The sequence below is a fragment of the Oreochromis aureus genome, unplaced genomic scaffold (assembly GCF_013358895.1).
Source record: "Oreochromis aureus strain Israel breed Guangdong unplaced genomic scaffold, ZZ_aureus HiC_scaffold_378, whole genome shotgun sequence".
Lineage (NCBI taxonomy): Eukaryota > Metazoa > Chordata > Actinopteri > Cichliformes > Cichlidae > Oreochromis > Oreochromis aureus.
The window spans coordinates 83,230-91,241 of record NW_024108925.1 but is presented as its reverse complement, the minus strand read 5'-3'; positions in this window follow the sequence as shown (position 1 = coordinate 91,241).

The following is an 8,012-nucleotide window of genomic DNA, read 5'->3' as shown; positions in this document are numbered from 1 at the left end:
AAAACCACACAAAGACATGCTTTAAGAGTGTGAACTCTGGTTGTAGATTTGGGTTTCCAAAACCACCATCCACAAGAACAATGATTGTGAGACAGGATGAGGATTCAGACACTGAAGCTGCAAAAGCAAAACTCAGACCTTTGATGAACCTGCTGAAGGAACCTGAAGCTGCTTCTCTCACCATAGAGCAGATTCTGTCACGATGCAACTTGACAATGAATGAGTATGAGCAATGCCTCCAAGACATAAACAAGAAAACAGCGCTGATTCTGAAACGTGACCCAAAGGACTGTTGGATCAACAATTACAACTCAGACCTGCTTGAAGCCTGGAACTCTAATTTAGATGTCTCGTTAATATTGAATGCCTATTCATGTATAGAATATCTCTGTAAATATATAACGAAGAAAGAATCTGGCCTCTCTGAATACCTGAAGACAGTTATTGATAACTCTGATAAGAACACGGTCAATGAATGTGATGAAATGAGAGCTGTGATGCAGGCTTATTCAAAAAGAGAGAAATCAGTGCACAGGAGTGTGTGACTCGAGTCTGTGGCCTAAAAATGAAAAAATGTTCCCGCAGTGTTGTATTTGTACCAACAGATGATAACCCAGTAAAATGAGTCGCCCGATGAGCTACCTGGAATCCACAACACATGACAGTTGTAATATTTGGATGACAAGTTTGAGTGATAAATACAAATGCAGACCTGAGACACCAGAATATGAGGAAATGTCACTGGCTGATTTTGCTGCCTTGTGCCGGTTGGTGAGTGGTCCAAATGAAGGAAAAGATGTGCTTCCTCTTCTAAATCAGCTTGGATTTGTACAAAGGCGAAAGAATGATAAACCAGCTATAATCAGGTATTACCACTGTTCACAGGAAAAGACCCTGAGCAATATTATGGACGACTGTTGAGACTTTACCTTCCACACAGATCAGAGCAGGAACTGAAACCACAAGGGTTCCAAACCTATCAGTCCTTCTACAACTCAGGTTTTGTACGACTTCCATGTTCAGACCACAGTGAGTCTGTGAAAAGGGTTGTGAAGAGAAATAAAGACAAGTATGAGAAGAACTCTGAGGATATTGAGAGTGCACTGGAAGAGTTTGAACAAAATAGGGATGTTGTGATTGATGAATGGTGTAATCTGGCTCCTGAATCTGAAGTTGTGAGGCTGCAATGTGATGAGAATCTTCCTGAGAGACATTCTGATGATGAGAACGAACAGGAGAATGTTCCCGACTACAGTCGTCAGTCTGATGCTGTAACAGAGATCAGAGCCATCAGAGAACAACCTGCAGTAGATCCCGCTGTGGTACGTGTAATGTATCAGAATCTGAACCAGAAGCAGGCCTGCGTGTTCTATGCTATAAGAGACTGGTGTATTCAGCGAGTTTGTGGTTTGAACCCAGATCCATTTTTCTTCTATATCAACGGTGGTGCAGGAACTGGAAAGTCACATCTGATTAAATGTATTCACTCTGAAGCATCAAAGATCCTGAGCAGACTGCCTGCTAATGCAGAAGAAGCTGACATATCAAATCCAACTGTTTTACTGACTTCATTTACCGGGACAGCAGCTTTTTCTATCAATGGCTCTACGTTACATTCTCTACTGAAACTACCCAGGAGTCTGAAACCACCCATTCAAGGACTTGGTAACCAACTAGATGAAGTCAGATGTGAGCTTATAAATGCTGAAATTATTGTTGTTGATGAGATTTCAATGGTTTCAAAACCCTTTTTGCTTATGTGGATGCAAGACTGAAACAAATCAAAGGCACTCAGAGACCTTTTGGTGGAATGTCAGTTTTAGCTGTTGGAGATTTTTACCAGCTGCCACCAGTGCGACAGTCTAAACCTCTCTGTGTTTATGATCCAGAACAGATTGACCTATGGCAGGAACATTTTCAGATGATCACTCTAACCGAGATCATGCGTCAGAAAGATGATGTGGCCTTTGCAGAGATGTTGAACAGGATTAGAATCAAAGAAAAGACAGATGAGCTTTCTCAGTGCGACAGAGATTTGTTGTCACAGGCTGTGACTGCACCAGAAGAATGTCCAATCGAGGTCTTACACATTTATGCCACCAACAAGAATGTGGAATCCCACAACACAGATACGCTCAAGAAGCTTCATTCAAACATTATAATCATCAATGCAGACGATTTCCAGAAGGATAAATGTACAGGCAGAATGGCACGAAGAGACAAACCATTTACAGGTGGGCTTAAATGATTTACCCGACACCCTGAATGTTGCTGAAGGAGCTCGAGTGATGCTGACCAGAAACTTGGACACACTAAACGGTTTGGTCAATGGTGCTTTTGGTATACTGATAAAGGTGGTGAGATCTGAAAATGATGGACAAATAATTAAACTGGGGCTCAGAATGGACAACCGGCAGCCTATGAGACACAACCGCAGTGCTAATGCAGCATCTGATGACCTGGTTTATATTGAGAGAGCAGAGGAGAGTCTGAAGTTTAAAGGAGCGGTACGCAGACAGTTTCCTGTAAAGCTAGCATTTGCCTGCACAATCCACAAAACTCAGGGTCTTACAACACAGACAGCTGTAGTTTCAATGAAGAACATTTTTGAACCAGGTATGGCTTATGTTGCTCTCAGCAGGGTGACGTCTCTCAGTGGACTCTATTTACAGGACTTGGATGAGAAAAAGATTTACGCCAATCCCGAGGTAACTGCAGCGCTCCAAACCATGAGACAAGCCAGTGTTGAGGAAATGATGCCTCTTCTTCAGGTCAGAGAAACAGCCAGCAGACCTGACACTCTTACACTGATCCATCACAATACGGAGGGTTTGCCATCTCACATCAGTGACATCAAGAGTCATCATGAAATGTGTTTAGCAGATGTTTTGTGTCTCACTGAGTCTCACCTCCAAGGCTCCTTTGTTGCAGACAGTCTTCATTTGGACGGCTACACCATGTTCAAACGCAACAGACATGTGTCCTACACAAACTTTCCTCACATGGCCAGCAGAAGTGGTGGTGGAGTTGTTGTGTATTTGAGGAATCATTTTCAGGTTCAGGTAAAACAGTATCTGCATAATGTCACTGATCTTGAGTTCTTAGTGTTAAAGGTTCAGGCTCCATTCCCCGCGCTCATTGCTGTTGTGTACAGACCTCCAGACTACAGTTTGACACCATTCATGCAAAACCTGGTAAGTCTTTTAGATTCACTTGAAATAATGGACTGTCACCCAATAATTGTGTGTGGAGATTTTAATGAGAACCAGTTACAGAGTGGAAGAAAACAGATTCTGGAGCAGTTTCAGTCTAGAGGGTATTCACAGCTGATCACTTCTGCCACTACAGACAAGAACACCCTGCTTGACCTCATTTTTATTTCTCAGCCACAGCACAGTCTCCATTCAGGTGTCCTGAGGACATATTACAGTTACCACAACCCTGTGTTTTGTGTCCTGTCCTCCAGCCAATCATGAAGTCGTCTGGTGAGTTTTGAAACAATTACAGATCATGTTTGTTACAGAGTTTACTGATTGTAGAGTTTAAAAAGATTTTTCATTGAAAAATCTTATTTCTTCATATTGTCTTCCCTACTTTGTCTGTAAGAAGACCCTTTCTTATTGCAATGTTATTAATCATTTCACCAAATCATGGCTGTACTTCATGCAGAGCAGGGAGATCTGCTTTCTGTTATCATGCACCTCAGATCTGAAATATGCTGCAAAAAGTATTAAACAGACATAATTTATTTTTATTCTCATGTTTTAAATGACTAAATCTACTAATGCATTTTTCATGGATGTTAATTGTCATCTCCTTTGTTGATACTTTTTTACTCTGATGTATGTATCTCAACAAACGAGAGCTTCCCCTCAAAGGGCTTTCAAATATGAAATAGTAAATAAATAAATCCCAGATAAATGCAGGTATTTATTATGGGTCACATGAATAATAACAGAAAATTATATTTTCTTGATTATAGTAGATTTTGTAGAATCAAACGTTTTGGGAATGAATGAGTTTTGCTTATCATGTTTTACAGGTAAAAAAATGTTAAAAGTTTAAAACTATCTTTAGGCTACCAGAGATGTCTATAATGATTCATTATGTAGAGAAAAACATTTTACAGCTTACAGAATATGTATAAAACTGATTTAGAAGTACATGGAAAGTTTCTGCATCCATTTTCTGACTTGGCCTTTATCCGGGTGGGTTTGGGTTTGGGTGGATAAAGGCCAAGTCAGAATTCTCTGAGCAGCTGGAAAAAGCTGCTAATAAACAAAGACATCAGAAAGCGGGGCTTTAGCTGTAGCCCCGCTTTCTGACGCACTAATTAGATTTAGTAACTGACACCCCATACCAGCATTACATAGACACTTGGGGCTGAGATGGGTGGGTGGGGAGGGTGGGTGGTGTTAAAAGCACTTTATGTTTTGTAGATGCATTTTTTTCAGACAGGGCACACACAGTTCTGTTTCCTTTGTGGGAAAACCTTCAAACTTCACCATCCTCAGCTGAAACAACAACATCTTAACACCATCTTCATGAACTGCTGAGCCAAACCTGATCCATCAGTGCTGGACTGCACAGATAACTACATGCCACAAGGAGACTGCTGTGTTATGAACTGCCATACCAGTGTGTCTTCAATGGAGAAGATGACACACCCATCACCTGACCTCCTGCCTGATCTGGAGACCATCACCATGCTGCCACACTACACACCTCTGAGACCATCAATGATGACTCATACTGAGGAAACTGTATTTCCTGTCAGAGATGCTCAGTGATCCTCAGAGCAGAGAGAGGTATGATTCTTTATCTTTGATTAAAAAAAAAAATGTCATTGCTTTTAATTCATTTAATTAATTTAAATCCTGTTTATTGCATAAAGAATTCCACACTCAAATGATTATACTTGTTGACACTTTTGAGTTTTAATTCACATTATGGATTACAAATCTATGCTTTTTCTACTCTGTCTCTCTGTGCAGGTATTGCTGTCTTCTGAGTTCTTCAGTGTCCCAACTGAGACATTCAAACCTCATTGCAGAGCTCATGTCTTTCCTCACCATCATGTGAGTGTGAGATTGCTCTGGATTCTGGTTATGTGGCCTGCAGCACCTATAAGGTATTTCAACATTGTCCATTTTATAACTTATTTCTAGTTTTTAGGCCTTAACACAAATAAAATGTTCCTTTTTCTGTATTTTTTTAGAACAAGCTCGTACAGTGTGCCTGCATTCCAGCTTCTTAGACTCTACGCAAGTGGACAGAGTATCAGTGTTTGGCCACTCTTACAGACACCGACTTCTGTCAACTGACTGCTACTGATCAGGCACCTCACTCCAGGAAGACAGAGGGCTGCAAGCCTGTCATCGTTTCCAGTGTGGCTTTGAATTCTTGGGGTAGTATCAGATTTTTCCCACAAATATTCAAAGGTAAAACTTATTTTAAGCTTAGTTATTAAATCAAAAGTCTTCCTTGTGTTAATTTTTTTTATTATTATTTTATTTTATTTATTTTATTTATTTATTTTAGATTTATATGCAGTGATCGGATGTGGTGGAGCTTTGTTAACTGTGTGTAAAACATCTGTTTGTGATGATATTTACAATGAGGCTTTAAGGTGACAGTTTCCATGTAATTTCAGTCCTTTTACTAAGCAAAAACATGTTTGCAATTAACATATTTTTTTCAGTTTTGTCTTTTGGATTTAACATTCCTCTGTGACAGCAAATACTAAACTGGTCCAAGTAACCAGCATATCATTGGTTAAAGGCAAAAAGGACCACATGTCACACTAGCAATGAATTTTTGACTGTGTTTGTGTCACCAGATTTAACAAACAATATCAGACATATGAAACTGAACTCTGGATTAATGTCTAGATGTTTTTTGTTTTTTTTTTATTGTTGAAAAATTATTTTGTAGGATTAAACCCAATCTATTTACCCAAACAATGTAACTTGTTTGGGTAAATAGTGGATTAATATATCTAAGTCTATAAGTATAGCAAGCTGAATTCATACAAACACACAGCTCTAAATCTTGAATTGTAGGATGTACAAAAATGATCATGTCATTATTATGGACATTTAAATAACTATATCTATTGCACTATTAGACATATTCTTTATAGAAATTACACAATCTTAAAATGTGAAAAAGAAAATGTTTAAGAGAATAAATAATGTGTGTTTGTATGAATCCTGCCTTAGTATGGGGTGTCAGTAACTACATTAGTATAGACTAGGTCTAACAGTGGTTTTCGACATCTGCTCTAATATATATAGATAATGGGTCAGACATATAAAGTCATTTTGAAAAGTTCATAAAGGTCACATCAATTTATATATGTTCCTCTTTTATATTTTATATCAGGTCACACAGCTGACTTTTTGTTTTGATCAGAGTAGAACCATAACATTCATGCTAATGGTTCTACTGTTTACAGTTACTTTATGATGGATTTCATCCTGGTCACAGCACTATGTGAAAAGCTGTTAGAGGTAAAGTTAACCCAATTAATACCTCATCATAAGTCACTCTTTAACGCAAAGCAGTGATTATTTTCACTGTAATTTATTCCACAATAATGTTCTTTATTTGATCCCTGTTTCTTTAAATATGCACATCGATTGTTCAGCTGTGTGACTCTCTACACCTCAAATATATCAAAATGTGGACTTCATTTCGACAGTATTTTGTAGATTGGTACCATATTTATCATAAAATCAGGAAACTGTAAACTAACTGAAAAAATGAAGCTTATGAAAATTTTAACGTGGCATTGGAACATGTTGTTTATCCTTGCCAAATGGTATTTACACAAAGCTCCAAATCAGAGCATATATTTTTCTCTCACTTGCTGTTTATATATGTGTATATTTTTGCAGTTAATAGCCTATCATGTGTCTGCGCATCTTAGGGCCATAAACATAAACATGGCAAACAAGGATATGTTCACAATTCCAACAGATGCTTCAGTTGTTTGTATAGATGTTAGATTCATTTGATTTGCATTTTCTATTAATATTTTTCTGTTTGTCCCAAATGGGATTTTTATTTCTGTATGCCATTATTGTAATCATTGGAAACAACTGAGTAAATATTTTGTATCATATGTTTCTAAATATATTTGAATGTTCTACTTTTCTACTACTGGTTTTCTACTTTCTAAACTTTCTGTCACTCTTTGGCATTTCAATAACATTATTTTTGGGTGTTTTTATCTCTGACCGCAGCATCTTGTGCATTTATTACCTAAATGTTGTTTGTGTGGGTTTTGTTTTGTGTTGGGGTTTTTTTGTTTGTTTTGTTTGTTTTTTTGTTTTTGTTTTTTTGCCATTTTTAGATTTCACCAGCTGTGTAAACTCTGTTATTTTCCTTGGTTTTGTTCCACATCAGTTTATCTGCTGGCTGATTTTCTTCCTTTTCTAATGTTTCTGGTAATTTTAACAGATAAACAAGTAACTTTGAGGTTACTTTAGCCTTTTCAGCTGTTATCTGTTGACAGTTTTGCCTAATTATTACATTTCTGCAAAATTATAGCAGTTCTGGTAACTTGTAATATTTCTGCCAAGTTTTTAATTTTCTACTAAATTATATTATTTTTGCTAGGTTACACTACTTTTATTTATTATGTGATGTTATGTTAAGTTATGTTATTCTAAATTATTTCATTTCTGCTAAGTTGTAGCTTCTGGTAAACTACAACATTTCTGCTGAATTGTTATGTTTCTTCTAAGTTATTGCATTTCTGCTAAGTTATTACATTTTTGTTAACTTGATGTTGTTCTGCAACGTAATTAAAATTCAACAACTTGTTAATCACTGACTTTGATTTCTTCAGCTATTTTCAACTATTTTCACCAGACAGCTTCAGCTTTAAAGCATCCACACTGCATTTTCGCAGGAAATGCAAATTGTGTGGATGCTGGAGGCATCCACACTATTGTTTTCCTGTTTCTCTTTCTTCTTTATTATTATTCCAGTTGCCACTTTTTGTA